The sequence below is a fragment of the Rattus norvegicus genome, chromosome 1 (assembly GCF_036323735.1).
Source record: "Rattus norvegicus strain BN/NHsdMcwi chromosome 1, GRCr8, whole genome shotgun sequence".
In the NCBI taxonomy this organism is placed as follows: Eukaryota; Metazoa; Chordata; class Mammalia; order Rodentia; family Muridae; genus Rattus; species Rattus norvegicus.
In genome coordinates, this window is record NC_086019.1 from 248,293,882 (window position 1) to 248,308,862 (window position 14,981).

The following is a 14,981-nucleotide window of genomic DNA, read 5'->3' on the forward strand; positions in this document are numbered from 1 at the left end:
CTACATTGAATAAGTATGGAGAGATTGGGCAGCCTTGTCTAGTTCCTGATTTTAGTGGGATTATTTAAAGTTTCTCTCCATTTAGTTTGATGTTGGCTACTGGTTTGTTGTATAGTGCTTTTACTATGTTCAGGTATGGGCCTTGAGTTTCTGATCTTTCCAAGACTTTTAACATGAAGGGGTGTTGGATTTTATCAAATGCGTTTTCAGCATCTAATGAGATATTCATGTGGCTTTTTCTTTGAATTTGTTTATTTAGTGAATAATCTTGATGAATTTCTGTATAATGAACCATCCCTGCATCCCTGGGATGAAGCCTGCTTTATCATGATGTATGATCATTTTAATGTGTTCCTGGATTTGGTTTGTAAGATATTTATTGTGTAATTTTTCATTGATATTCATAAGAGGAATTGGTCTGAAATTCTCAAAGAGACCAATCAGTATGACTGTGCTAGAGCATAGACTTGTAAATTTTTTTCTGTGTAGGGTCAGCTCATGAATACTCATTTTCCATAGAATGAACATATGGCCACAATCATTTGGTGCCATCTTTCTATTAAAAAATGGACAACAGGATGTGACATAGATTTGTAAAAACTTATTCATAAGTGCAGGTGCAGGTTATGATTTGTTGTCTTTCATGCCATACTTTGTTGTCTGGAATAAAGAATTAGAACTGAAGAATGCATGCTTTTACTAGCCTTTCCCAGCCAATTGCCTTGATCTGTACTACTGTACTAGGGCTAATTAAATAAGAAAAAAAGACAATATATGACTTCTCATGATTTTTCTGAAGGATCCACCAGAACAATAAGATAAAATGAATTTCAGGAAACAAAAGTACCTGAAGTAATATGAGAAAGGGAGATTTTTCTGTATTTTTCACAGATACTAACATAGAGAAGGTGATTTAAATTGTGTTAATAGTGTTATTACATAATATTAAACACTGTAGTGTTACTTATTTTTAAATTAGGATATATGAATAATGATATCCTGACTAAATATCCATAGATATAATATGATGAAATCCCTATAATATGCTATCTGCTAGGCTTTATTCCTCATTTTCATAATTATGTTCTATATACTCTCTCCTTCATCCTAGTAGAGCTATTTGTGTGTATTTCCCCTGTCTTCATGACCTATTCTCTCCTCAGGTTATACTGTCCAATTATTCTGCCCTATACATGGCATGTTACTAGTGGACTCGCTTATGGAATGGAGCCATGGTATTTTCACATTGTGAGACTATTTTTCCCCATTCCTTCTAGATATTTGAACTTTTACACTTTTTACAAGTTCAACTTTGGTGCAAATTTGCAGCAATACTGAGTCCATAAAGTTGTGAACAAAGCAATGAATAACAAATGTGTAATATAAGCTTGTAACATCTTGTACAGTGTGTAACCACTTTCTCAATTCTATTGATTTAAGAGTAGCATAAATACCTTAAAGAAAGAACTGGTTTATTTTACTACAGTGCAAGCAGTTTGGATTATAGACCAGTCGTAGCATAACAGAGATCCCCATATTGTTAGAGTCAAATGCCTTTGATTTTTTCTCACTATATTTAGCATATGGATTTTTGTTTTTAATGAATGAACAACAATCTTGTTTACACCCTTTTAAATCTTAATGCTAATTTTATCATACAAATTTAGATGTAGAGTATCCCTGAATTCAAGCAAAAATATATGAGTGTACGGAATGAAATTTAGATCCTCTGTATTAGTCTCTGCAATGTTGTGTTAATTTCTTCTGGCACTACATTTTCAGTTCTGTGTTGGTAACCATGCAGAAAATGGGGTGATATTGTAGAATCATTGTTATCATAGGTGCTTGTAAAAAATTTACCAGAAAATTACATCAACCAATTCTTAGGAAAGTCACAATCCACATTCGGAATTTACACTTGAAAACTTATCAATCACTGTGACTGATTTGTTTGGTGCTGGGACAGAGACAACAAGCACAACACTGAGATATGCTCTTTTGCTCCTGCTGAAGTATCCAGAAATCACATGTAAGGACACAGGTGGTGAACCTTGGCATTCTCATAGTATGCTGGGAAGATGTTGTTGATGTCCTGTGTATTATTCTTAGAAAAGTCTGCCGTTGACTTTTTGTGCTACTGGCCAGAAAGTGTAGGATGAATGAGAAGAATGAAGAGACTGTGCACATAGGAAAAGAATGTTGTTAAGTGTCTGGGTTCTTTTGGAGATAATCTGGGACAGGCACTTACAGCCTTCTTTGGCTTGTTTTGCCTATACATTTTTTTTGTCCCCAAATTAGGTTTTCAGAGCAGGCAACTTTTTGTACTTACCTTCTATGTTTCTAATTAACCTAATTTTGAGGTATACAGAGGTAAAAACTTACTTCACTGAAACAAGCATGAATTCGGGAATTTCTGAGCTTATCTGAGATAATGTCTACTCTGAGAAGGAGTAAAAATAATCAATTCATTAGAAAGTTATTTCCATATAAGGCAATAGTTATAGAAAAAGGAATGTTATTATTTCAAATATCCATTTCCATGAAACCTATATTGCTCACACTTATTCCAGTTGTACCAGCAGCATTTATTTTAAAAATATTATTATAGGAAAGTTATTCTAGTATTATTATTTTACAATATTTATTAAATTATCTATCATGTTTCTGAATAGGTCTGTATCCTTAACATTTAAGAAAAAAATATATTACTGGATAGAACAAAAGTTTCCCTATGACATGTAGCTTTTTTTGGGGGGGGGAGGCATACATTTTATTGATTATCCCTGCATAAACAACCTTACATCTTTTTTTAATTTATTTTTTTATTAACTTGAGTATTTCTTATATACATTTCGAATGTTATTCCCTTTCCCGGTTTCCAGGCAAACATCCCCCTCCCCCCTCCCCTTCCTTATGGGTGTTCCCCTCCCAACCCTCCCCCCATTGCCGCCATCCCCCCATAGACTAGTTCACTGGGGGTTCAGTCTTAGCAGGACCCAGGGCTTCCCCTTCCACTGGTGCTCTTACTAGGATATTCATTGCTACATATGGGGTCAGAGTCCAGGGTCAGTCCATGTATAGTCTTTAGGTAGTGGCTTAGTCCCTGGAAGCTCTGGTTGCTTGGCATTGTTGTACTTTTGGGGTCTCGAGCCCCTTCAAGCTCTTCCAGTTCTTTCTCTGATTCCTTCAACAGGGGACCTATTCTCAGTTCAGTGGTTTGCTGCTGGCATTCGCCTCTGTATTTGCTTTATTCTGGCTGTGTCTCTCAGGAGCGATCTACATCCGGCTCCTGTCAGTCTGCACTTCTTTGCTTCATCCATCTTGTCTAATTGGGTGGCTGTATATGTATGGGCCACATGTGGGGCAGGCTCTGAATGGGTGTTCCTTCAGTCTCTGTTTTAATCTTTGCCTCTCCCTTCCCTGCCAAGGGTATTCTTTTTCCTCATTTAAAGAAGGAGTGAAGCATTCACATTTTGATCATCCGTCTTGAGTTTCGTTTGTTCTAGGGATCTAGGGTAATTCAAGCATTTGGGCTAATAGCCACTTATCAATGAGTGCATACCATGTATGTCTTTCTGTGATTGGGTTAGCTCACTCAGGATGATATTTTCCAGTTCCAACCATTTGCCTACGAATTTCATAAACTCGTTGTTTTTGATAGCTGAGTAATATTCCATTGTGTAGATGTACCACATTTTCTGTATCCATTCCTCTGTTGAAGGGCATCTGGGTTCTTTCCATTTTCTGGCTATTATAAATAAGGCTGCGATGAACATAGTGGAGCACGTGTCTCTTTTATATGTTGAGGCATCTTTTGGGTATATGCCCAAGAGAGGTATAGCTGGATCCTCAGGCAGTTCAATGTCCAATTTTCTGAGGAACCTCCAGACTGATTTCCAGAATGGTTTTACCAGTCTGCAATCCCACCAACAATGGAGGAGTGTTCCTCTTTCTCCACATCCTCGCCAGCATCTGCTGTCACCTGAGTTTTTGATCTTAGCCATTCTCACTGGTGTGAGGTGAAATCTCAGGGTTGTTTTGATTTGCATTTCCCTTATGACTAAAGATGTTGAACATTTCTTTAGGTGTTTCTCAGCCATTCGGCATTCCTCAGCTGTGAATTCTTTGTTTAGCTCTGAACCCCATTTTTTAGTAGGGTTATTTGTTTCCCTGCGGTCTAACTTCTTGAGTTCTTTGTATATTTTGGAAATAAGGCCTCTATCTGTTGTAGGATTGGTAAAGATCTTTTCCCAATCTGTTGGTTGCCGTTTTGTCCTAACCACAGTGTCCTTTGCCTTACAGAAGCTTTGCAGTTTTATGAGATCCCATTTGTCGATTCCTGATCTTAGAGCATAAGCCATTGGTGTTTTGTTCAGGAAATTTTTTCCAGTGCCCATGTGTTCCAGATGCTTCCCTAGTTTTTCTTCTATTAGTTTGAGTGTGTCTGGTTTGATGTGGAGGTCCTTGATCCACTTGGACTTAAGCTTTGTACAGGGTGATAAGCATGGATCGATCTGCATTCTTCTACATGTTGCCCTCCAGTTGAACCAGCACCATTTGCTGAAAATGCTATCTTTTTTCCATTGTATGGTTTTGGCTCCTTTGTCAAAAATCAAGTGACCATAGGTGTGTGGGTTCATTTCTGGGTCTTCAATTCTATTCCATTGGTCTATCTGTCTGTCTCTGTACCAATACCATGCAGTTTTTATCACTATTGCTCTGTAATACTGCTTGAGTTCAGGGATAGTGATTCCCCCTGAAGTCCTTTTATTGTTGAGGATAGCTTTAGCTATCCTGGGTTTTTTGTTATTCCAGATGAATTTGCAAATTGTTCTGTCTAACTCTTTGAAGAATTGGACTGGTAATTTGATGGGGATTGCATTGAATCTGTAGATTGCTTTTGGTAAAATGGCCATTTTTACTATATTAATCCTGCCAGTCCATGAGCATGGGAGATCTTTCCATCTTCTGAGGTCTTCTTCAATTTCTTTCCTCAGTGTCTTGAAGTTCTTATTGTACAGATCTTTTACTTGCTTGGTTAAAGTCACACCGAGGTACTTTATATTATTTGGGTCTATTATGAAGGGTGTCGTTTGCCTAATTTCTTTCTCGCTTGTTTCTCTTTTGTATAGAGGAAGGCAACTGATTTATTTGAGTTAATTTTATACCCAGGCACTTTGCTGAAGTTGTTTATCAGCTTTAGTAGTTCTCTGGTGGAGTATTTGTTTACATTTCGAATGTTATTCCCTTTCCTGGTTTACCGGCCAACATCCCCCTAACCCCTCCCCCTCCCCTTCTTTATGGCTGTTCCTCTCCCCATCCTCCCCCCATTGCCACCCTCTCCCCAACAATCACGTTCACTGGGGGTTCAGTCTTAGCAGGACCCAGGGCTTCCCCTTCCACTGGTGCTCTTACTAGGATATTCATTGCTTCCTATGAGGTCAGAGTACAGGGTCAGTCCATGTATAGTCTTTAGGTAGTGGCTTAGTCCCTGGAAGCTCTGGTTGCTTGGCATTGTTGTTCACATGGTGTCTCGAGCCCCTTCAAGCTCTTCCAGTTCTTTCTCTGATTCCTTCAACGGGGGTCCCATTCTCAGTTCAGTGGTTTGCTGCTGGCATTCGCCTCTGTATTTGCTATATTCTGGCTGTGTCTCTCAGGAGAGATCTACATCCGGTTCCTGTCAGCCTGCACTTCTTTGCTTCATCCATCCTGTCTAATTGGGTGGCTGTATATGTATGGGCCACATGTGGGGCAGGCTCTGAATGGGTGCTCCTTCTGTCTCTGTTTTAATCTTTGCCTCTCTATTCCTTGCCAAGGGTATTCTTGTTCCCCGTATTAAAGAAGGAGTGAAGCATTCACATTTTGATCATCTGTCTTGAGTTTCATGTGTTCTAGGCATCTAGGGTAATTCAAGCATTTGGGCTAATAGCCATTTATCAATGAGTGCATACCATGTGTGTTTTTCTGTGATTGGGTTACCTCACTCAGGATTATATTTTCCAGTTCCAAACATTTGCCTACGAATTTCATGAAGACATTGTTATTGATAGCTGAGTAATATTCCATTGTGTAGATGTACCACATTTTCTGTATCCATTCCTCTGTTGAAGGGCATCTGGGTTCTTTCCAGCTTCTGGCTATTATAAATAAGGCTGCTATGAACATAGTGGAGCACGTGTCTTTTTTATATGTTGGGGCATCTTTTGGGTATATGCCCAAGAGGGGTATAGCTGGATCCTCAGCTATATTTTCTGAGGAACCTCCAGACTGATTTCCAGAATGGTTGTACCAGTCTACAATCCCACCAACAATGGAGGAGTGTTCCCCTTTCTCCACATCATCACCAGCATTTGCTGTCACGTGAATTTTTGATCATAGCCATTCTCACTGGTGTGAGGAGAAATCTCAGGGTTGTTTCCATTTGTATTTCCCTTATGACTAAAGATGTTGAACATTTCTTTAGGTGTTTCTCAGGTATTCGGCATTCCTCAGCTGTGAATTCTTTGTTTAACTCTGAACCCCATTTTTAATAGGGTTATTTGTCTCCCTGCAGTAAAACGTCTTGAGTTCTTTGTATATTTTGGATATAAGGCCTCTATCTGTTGTAGGATTGGTAAAGATCTTTATCCAATCAGTTGGTTGCTGTTTTATCCTAACCACAGTGTCCTTTGCCTTACAGAAGCTTTGCAGTTTTATGAGATACCATTTGTCAATTCTTGATCTTACGGCACAAGCCATCGGTGTTTTGTTCAGGAAATTTTTCCAGTGCCCATGTGTTCGAGATGCTGCCCTAGTTTTTCTTCTATTGGTTTGAGTGTATCTGGTTTGATGTGGAGGTCCTTGATCCACTTGGACTTAAGCTTTGTACAGGGTGATAAGCATAGGTCGATCTACATTCTTCTACATGTTGACCTCCAGTTGAACCAGCACTATTTGCTGAAAATGCTATCTTTTTTCCATTGGATGATTTTGGCTCCTTTGTCAAAAATCAAGTGCCCATAGGTGTGTGGGTTCATTTCTGGGTCTTCAATTCTATTCCATTGGTCTATCTGTCTCTCTCTGTACCAATACCATACAGTTTTTATCTCTATTGCTCTGTAATACTGCTTTAGTTCAGGGATAGTGATTCCCCCTGAAGTCCTTTTATTGTTGAGGATAGTTTTAGCTATCCTGGGTTTTTTGTTATTCCAGATGAATTTGCAAACTGTTCTGTCTAACTCTTTGAAGAATTGGATTGGTATTTTGATGGGGATTGCATTGAATCTGTAGATTGCTTTTGGTAAAATGGCCATTTTTACTATATTAATCCTGCCAATCCATGAGCATGGGAGACCTCTCCATCTTCTGAGGTCTTCTTCAATTTCGTTCTTAGAGGCTTGAAGTTCTTATTGTACAGATATTTTACTTGCTTGGTTAAAGTCACACCGAGGTACTTTATATTGTTTGGGTCTATTATGAAGGGTGCATTTCCCTAACTTCTTTCTCGGCTTGTTTCTCTTTTGTGTAGAGGAAGGCTACTGATTTATTTGATTTAATTTTATACCCAACCACTTTGCTGAAGTTGTCTATCAGCGTTAGTAGTTCTCTGGTGGAACTTTTGGGATCACTTAAATATACTATCATACCATTTATATATAGTGATATTTTGACTTCTTCTTTTCCAATCTGTTTCCATTTCATCTCCTTTTGTTATCTGATTGCTCTGGGTAGAACATCAAGAAATATATTGAATAAGTAGGGAGAGGGCGGGCAGACTTGACTAGTCCCTGATTTTAGTGGGATGGCTTCATGTTTCTCTCCATTTAGTTTAATATTAGCAACTGGTTTGCTGTATATGGCTTTTACTATGTTTAGGTATGGGCCTTGAATTCCTATTCTTTCCAGGACTTTTATCATGAAAGGGTGTTGAATTTTGTCAAATGCTTTCTCAGCATCTAATGAAATAATCATGTGGTTTTGTTCTTTCAGTTTGTTTATATAATGGATCACGTTGATGGTTTTCCGTATATTAAACCATCCCTGCATGCCTGGGATGAAGCCTACTTGATCATGGTGGATGATGGTTTTGATGTGCTCTTGGTTTCGTTTTGCCAGAATTTTATTGAGTATTTTTGCGTCAATATTCATAAGGGAAATTGGTCTGATGTTCTCTTTCTTTGTTGCGTCTTTGTGTGGTTTAGGTATAAGAGTAATTGTGGCTTCATAGAAGGAATTCGGTAGTGCTCCATCTGTTTCAATTTTGTGGAATACTTTGGATAATATTGGTATGAGGTCTTCTATGAAGGTCTGATAGAATTCTGCACTAAACCCGTCTGGACCTGGGCCCTTTTTGCTTGGGAGACCTTTACTGACTGCTTCTATTTCCTTAGGAGTTATGGGTTGTTTAACTGGTTTATCTGTTCCTGATTTAACATTGGTACCTGTTATCTGTTTAGGAGATTGTCCATTTCTTGCAGATTTTCAAGTTTTGTTGAATATAGGCTTTTATAGTAAGATCTGATGATTTTTTGAATTTCCTCTGAATCTGTAGTTATGTCTCCCTTTTCATTTCTGATTTTGTTAATTTGGACACACTCTCTGTGTCCTTTAGTTAGTCTGGCTAAGGGTTTATCTATCTTGTTGCTTTTCTTAAAGAACCACGTTTTGGTTCTGTTGATTCTTTGTATTGTCCTTTTTGTTTCTACTTGTTTGATTTCAGCTCTGAGTTTGATTCTTTCCTGGCTTCTACTCCTCCTGGGTGTATTTGCTTCTTTTTGTTCTAGAGTTTTAGGTGTGCTGTCAAGCTGGTGACATATGCTCTTTCCTGTTTCTTTCTGCAGGCACTAAGTGCTATGAGTTTTCCTCTTAGCACAGCTTTCTTTGTGTCCCATAAGTTTGGGTATATTGTACCTTCATTTTCATTAAATTCTAAAAAAGTCTTTAATTTCTTTCTTTATTTCTTCGTTGACCAGGTTATCTTTGAGTAAAGCATTTTCAACTTCCATGTATATGTAGGCGTTCTACCCTTATTGTTATTGAAGACCAGCTTTAGCCTGTGGTGGTCTGATAGTACACATGGCATTATTTCTATCTTTCTGTACCTGTTGAGGCCCGTTTTTTGACCAATTATGTGGTCAATTTTGGAGAAAGTACCATGAGGTGCTGAGAAGAAGGTATATCCTTTTGCTTTAGGATAGAATGTTCTATAAATATCTGTTAAGTCCATTTGGCTCATGACTTTTCTTAGTCTATCTACGTCTCTGTTTAATTTCTGTTGCCATGATCTGCCCATTGATGAGAGTGGGGTGTTGAAATCTCCTACTATTATTATGTGAGGTTCAGTGTGTGTTTTGAGCTTTAGTAAGGTTTCTTTTATGTATGTAGGTGCCCTTGTATTTGGGGCACAGATATTTAGGATTGAGAGTTCATCTTGGTGGATTTTTCCTTTGATGAATATGAAGTGTCCTTCCTTATCTTTTTTGATGACTTTTAGTTGAAAATTGATTTTATTTGATATTAGAATGGCTACTCCAGCTTGCTTCTTCCGACCATTTTCTTTGAAAGTTGTTTTCCAGGCTTTCACTATGAGGTAGTGTCTGTCTTTGTCTCTGAGGTGTGTTTCCTGTAGGCAGCAGAATGCAGGGTCCTCATTGCGTATCCAGTTTGTTAATCTATGTCTTTTTATTGGGGAGTTGAGTCCACTGATGTTGAGAGATGTTAAGGACTAGTGATTATTGCTTCCTGTTATATTCATATTTTTATATGAGGTTATATTTGTGTGCTTTTTCTCCTCTTTGTTTTGTTGCCAAAAGGATTAGTTTCTTGCTTCTTCTAGGGTGTAGCTTGCCTCCTTTTGTTGGGCTTTACCATTTATTATCCTTTGTAGTTCTGGATTTGTAGAAAGATATTGTTTAAATTTGGTTTTGTCATGGAATATCTTGGTTTCTCCATATATGTTAATTGAGAGTTTTGTATGATACAGTAACCTGGGCTGGCATTTGTGTTCTATTAGGGTCTGTATGACATCTGTCCAGGATCTTCTGGCTTTCATAGTCTGCCAGATAGCTTTAAATGTTACTATTGCACATGTGGTAAGTATGCAGTTTTCATTAGTCTAACATCTGGAGATAGAAAAAAAGGAAATAACAAAGTGCTACAGACTTTTTTCTTATATTGTTGTCATCAGAGTAAATAGAGCATCCATGAGAACTGTCTTAATTTCTTTCTAAGGGGACGTGGCTCCCTCTGTTTCCTCTTAAAGGGGAGTGTGTACCCTGCAGAAAGCATCTGATTGTGCTAACCCAAAAGTTACTTTTAAATACATTCAATATTTTAGCATATATGAAGTTCACCTCTCAATTTTATGTAATTTACATTAAAGTGACTCTAGCATAAATATGAATAATAATTAATAATTAAAGGGTAGGAGAAATGGAAAATGGCACATGATTAATAGAGCTTCACAAAAATACTTAAATACAACAGTGTAATGAGGAACAAAGAAAAATGGGGCAGGGAAGATGACACTGTAGCATAGATATCAGATGAACATGTAAGCTACATTTCTACAATTACAGTATGGATGTCGATTGAAAACAATACAGAGTCAACATACGGTTATAAAAGGTTTAGAAAAGGGGTCTCTTCTTGCTAGGGCTCCCTTTCTATCCACAGTCCTGCAGTGACTAAGTGTCCCCCATGGAAGAAGACAGAGTTGCTTTTAAGGAGTCAGCCTAAGTAGCCTTGTATTCAAAGATCTTTAGTGGCTGACAGAGAAAGAGCAGTCTACAGAGATGAAAGGGGAAGAGTGACCATGTTCCAGTTCCAGAATTGAGAGGATCAGAGCACCTTTCTCTAATTTGCTTGTGAATTTTAGTGGCAAGATCTACCTCTTAGTTAAGTTAGTAACTGTGTGTGTGTGTGTGTGTGTGTGTGTGTGTGTGTGTGTGTGTTATCTATCATCTTAATAAACCATTCTAAATACTCTGCAATGTGAAGAGAATAAAACCACTAATCCAAGAAACAGTCACAGAGTTTCAGAACATAAGACTAAATATAAGCATGACATCCTCTAGAAAGACCCCTGAGTCACATGTAAACACTTGCCTTGAGACTGCTGAGCAAAAATGTAAGCCTGGACTCCAGTATTCGTAGAAATGTGTCTTTTCTTAATGAAACACCTGAGAATATTTTTATCTACTTCTCTGAATCAGGGTCAAGGAAGTCATGGGCTTCAGGAATCAGAACAGCCCACATAGAAAGATAAGGTAAAGGCTAGGTTTCTGGACACATTACCTATAGAGATCTCTATTCTGTTTTTACCATGTGGATCCTGCATGCATGAACAAAGATGAGGGAAAAAGGAGAAGTAATATGTGGTCTGATGCCTACATCAACTGAGCTTTTATTTCAAGAGCTATGAATTTAAATACTTAGAAACAATTTTAAACTCATAAAATGGAATATTACAAACTAAATATAAATGACTAGTACTAGTAGAAGATGATCAAATTTTTCATAATGGAGAATCATATTTATATACTGTCAATGAATCTCACAGTGAAAATTGGAATAACTGAATTCTGAAATTCAACACATTGTTCATGAAGTAACAGAAAGTGTGATGCTTGTGTTGTCTTTTTGAAGATGTCTTTTAGTATTTGGAATATAACTGTAATTCATGTTTTTCATCTTTCACAACAGAAGATATTTTATGTAATTGGCTACATAGCAAACATTAATTATTTACAAATATGGTTATACTTCAGAAGCACTTGTTGACTTTGACGGTGACCTATTATGAACATTATATCCCATCAAATTTCTCTCTCTGTCTCTTTGTCTCTCTGTCTCTCTGTCTCTCTCTCTCACACACACACACTAAAGATATTTTAAGATATATTTTTGACAAAAATTCAATGTTTGATTTCTAATTATCTTTATCAGACTATGATATGTTATGCTATTTGAAGTATTTACTTAATCCTTTTGTTCTTGTTATTATAATGATACATAGCGATGTAACAGCTATTAGTGAGATAGTGGTATGCATCTATATATAGCATATCTGCATGTCTTAATGTACTCCTGCATATAAAATGCATTTGTAATGCTACTTTTGTGCATCATGTACTCATGCATTGTGATAAACAGTTTACTTCTTTCCCATTTCAACACTTCTACTGTGACCAACCAGCTAAAGTCCAGGAAGAGATTGATCGTGTGTTTGGCAAACATCGCAGCCCTTGCATGCAGGACAGGAGCCGCATGCCCTACACAGATGCCATGATTCATGAGGTCCAGAGGTTCATTGACCTCATTCCTACCAACCTGCCACATGCGGTGACCTGTGACATTAAGTTCAGGAACTACCTAATACCCATGGTAAGCTTTCCTTTTCTCTGCTGCACATCTGTGCTGTGTGCTCCAGTCTTCTCAGTCACACTTTACCTTTGATTCCTACATTTTTCTCCCCATTCTTTCACGGTGTTCCCTGAGGATTGAGGATATGATTGAATCCTTAACCCTTATTTTTTTCTTTTCCTTATTTCTCTATCCATGCTTAAACTTATCACTTCTATCATACTTGCCCTGTTCTTTGATAGTATACACATTCAATTATACCCCTTTATTACATATTTTTCCTTGAGTTTCCCATTGGGAATGGTATGTAGGTTTCCACATAGCTTCTTACATACATCACATGTTGTTTAAGCCTTCATTTTTTTGCCAACTTTCCCTTTACTACCTCTTTGAATCCTGCCCCCAGTATTGTCCTTTCTACTTTCATTTAACATGTATTCTACTACCCCCATGCATTTCCACTGACAATCACCTGCATTTAGCTATCTAGTCTCCACATATACACTAAGTTAAAAAGCCTAAAACACACAAATATTTTAACCAAGACTCTCAAGATAGAGAAAATATGTAGCATTTGTATCTTTGAACTATATGACCTAAGTAAGTATACTTTTTTCTCATGAGTATGAGAAGTGTTTTCTTCTTTTGGGTAGGGTCATCCCAGCATTTCTGGATTTAACCAGTCTGGTTGTGATGAATAATCTTTTTTATATGAACTTTGTATGGGTAAATTTTATTCACCTGATGAAGTTGTCATCTAGGTTTACTGCTAACTAAGCACATCCTTTCTAGTTCTTTTTGAACTCTGGTTGGCTGGTTTAACTCAGTTCTTTTGGCCCAAATTCTCTCCAAGCTGACTGATTCAATCTGACGTCTCTCAGATTCTCACCCAATTCCTCCTCTGCTTGGTATCAAACTAACTCTGGCAATCTATTCTAATCTTTTGACTCTTTCATATTGTCTGAGTCATTCTGCCTTTAATTGTGTCTAACTTGTTCTCCTTGAAGCCTGTCTCTGTAAATCTGCCCCTGTTAAAAACTGCTGCTGATCTCCACAAAATGAACTACCACTTTCTCCTGTCTTTTAGATCACTGAACTAATGGAACTAATTGAATGGAACTCAGAGATTTATATGTCTCTCTCTCCTGAGTGCTGGGATTAAGGGTGTATTCTACCATTCCTGGACCTATGCTTTGGTTTAACTGAAACTTGCTCTATGCAATACTGGTCTTGATCTCAGAGGTTTGCTTGCCTTTGTCTCCTGGAATTTAAGGCATATCTGTATTACAGCCAGATCACACAGATCGAGAAGGAGTTTGGATATTATCTCTTGCCCAAGCAGCCATGTCGCTTGCTTAAAATTCTGCTAGAGATGATGATTTCACTACTGAAGTAGTGACCTAAAATTGATCTGAAGGCACTTTAGTAACATCACTGTCACTGTCCTCATACTCTTCCTATGATCTCTCTGCCATAAATATACCCGATATTCTTTAAACTTAATCTTACCTATGGACCAGAAGATTGAACTATGTTATTTACTATTTTCCTTATAAGTCATGAATTTTTGTAACTTGTTTGTTTGTTACTCTTCTGTGTGTCATTACAGGGAACAACAATAATAACATCACTCTCATCAGTGCTGCATGACAGCAAGGAATTCCCCAACCCAGAGATATTTGACCCTGGGCACTTTTTAGATGGGAATGGAAAGTTTAAGAAAAGTGACTATTTCATGCCTTTCTCAGCAGGTAATAGAAACTCCTTTCCATGGTTCCAGTAACATGCAGATCCGTGGGGACTTAGAGTATGACTCCTCATGTGCTGATAGATTTGCATCTGCATGATAAGGAGCATAATTTTCATTGTGTATGCACTGCCTTGATGTGACCACCTTCTTTGTCAGGGTATGAAAATGAGTGTTTTGATTGTTTATCAGTTGTTCATAAATCGAGAAACCTAGAGTATAGGGAATTTGCTTTCTTCCTTTAGGTACATTACAGAAATACCAAGGATACCATTCTAGAAACTAAACTTCACTTACATTTTACTTACTCCCCATGAAAATGGAGACTTCTTCAAAATTAAATTCCTTCTTTGCTCTTACTCACCTCCAGACTGGATAATAAGCTATGTCTCCTAAAACATAGAAAGCACCAAGGGGCCTAAAACATATACGGGAAACAGAGGAGTGATTACTTCATGCAAATACATTATGGTTAATGCATGTGAGATTATCACATATCCCCAGGTCAGAGGGATACTGGGAAAAGTTCATACCTTGCTCTTTCATACATTACATTTTGTACAAAACATAGAGCAGCATTCTCATTAAAATGTCTAGCTTACTCAAAGGGTATAGGTCACAAATAATATTCAAAAGAAAATGGAGATCATTTCATTGAAGTTTCTTAACCAATTGAACAGGACATTTTCTCTCTTTTGAAAAATTTTCAGAACACCTTAGTTTGATGAAAATATTGTAGATATGCCATCATGCCCTGCAGTGGCCTCAGGGTTCCCCTCTCCCAAATTCAGGGTATGAACAGTGGATATAAAGTACATTTCTTAGTGTGTGTGCTACCTAAGTTTTATGTTCTTTATGAAAAAATTAAAAACCTCCCCCTCTACAACTTTCC

The 14,981-nt window shown here is 37.6% G+C and overlaps 1 pseudogene across 1 annotated transcript in view; it reads left to right on the top strand.

Moving 5' to 3' along the window:
* The window catches only part of Cyp2c6_v1-ps2 (cytochrome P450, family 2, subfamily C, polypeptide 6, variant 1, pseudogene 2), a 56,564-nt pseudogene that overhangs the window by 21,592 nt on the left and 19,991 nt on the right, over positions 1-14,981 (top strand). The window contains exons 6-8 of the transcript XR_005499678.2: positions 1,888-2,029; positions 12,176-12,363; positions 13,952-14,093. The product of XR_005499678.2 is annotated as a cytochrome P450, family 2, subfamily C, polypeptide 6, variant 1, pseudogene 2 (transcript). The remainder of the gene's footprint in view (positions 1-1,887; positions 2,030-12,175; positions 12,364-13,951; positions 14,094-14,981) is intronic.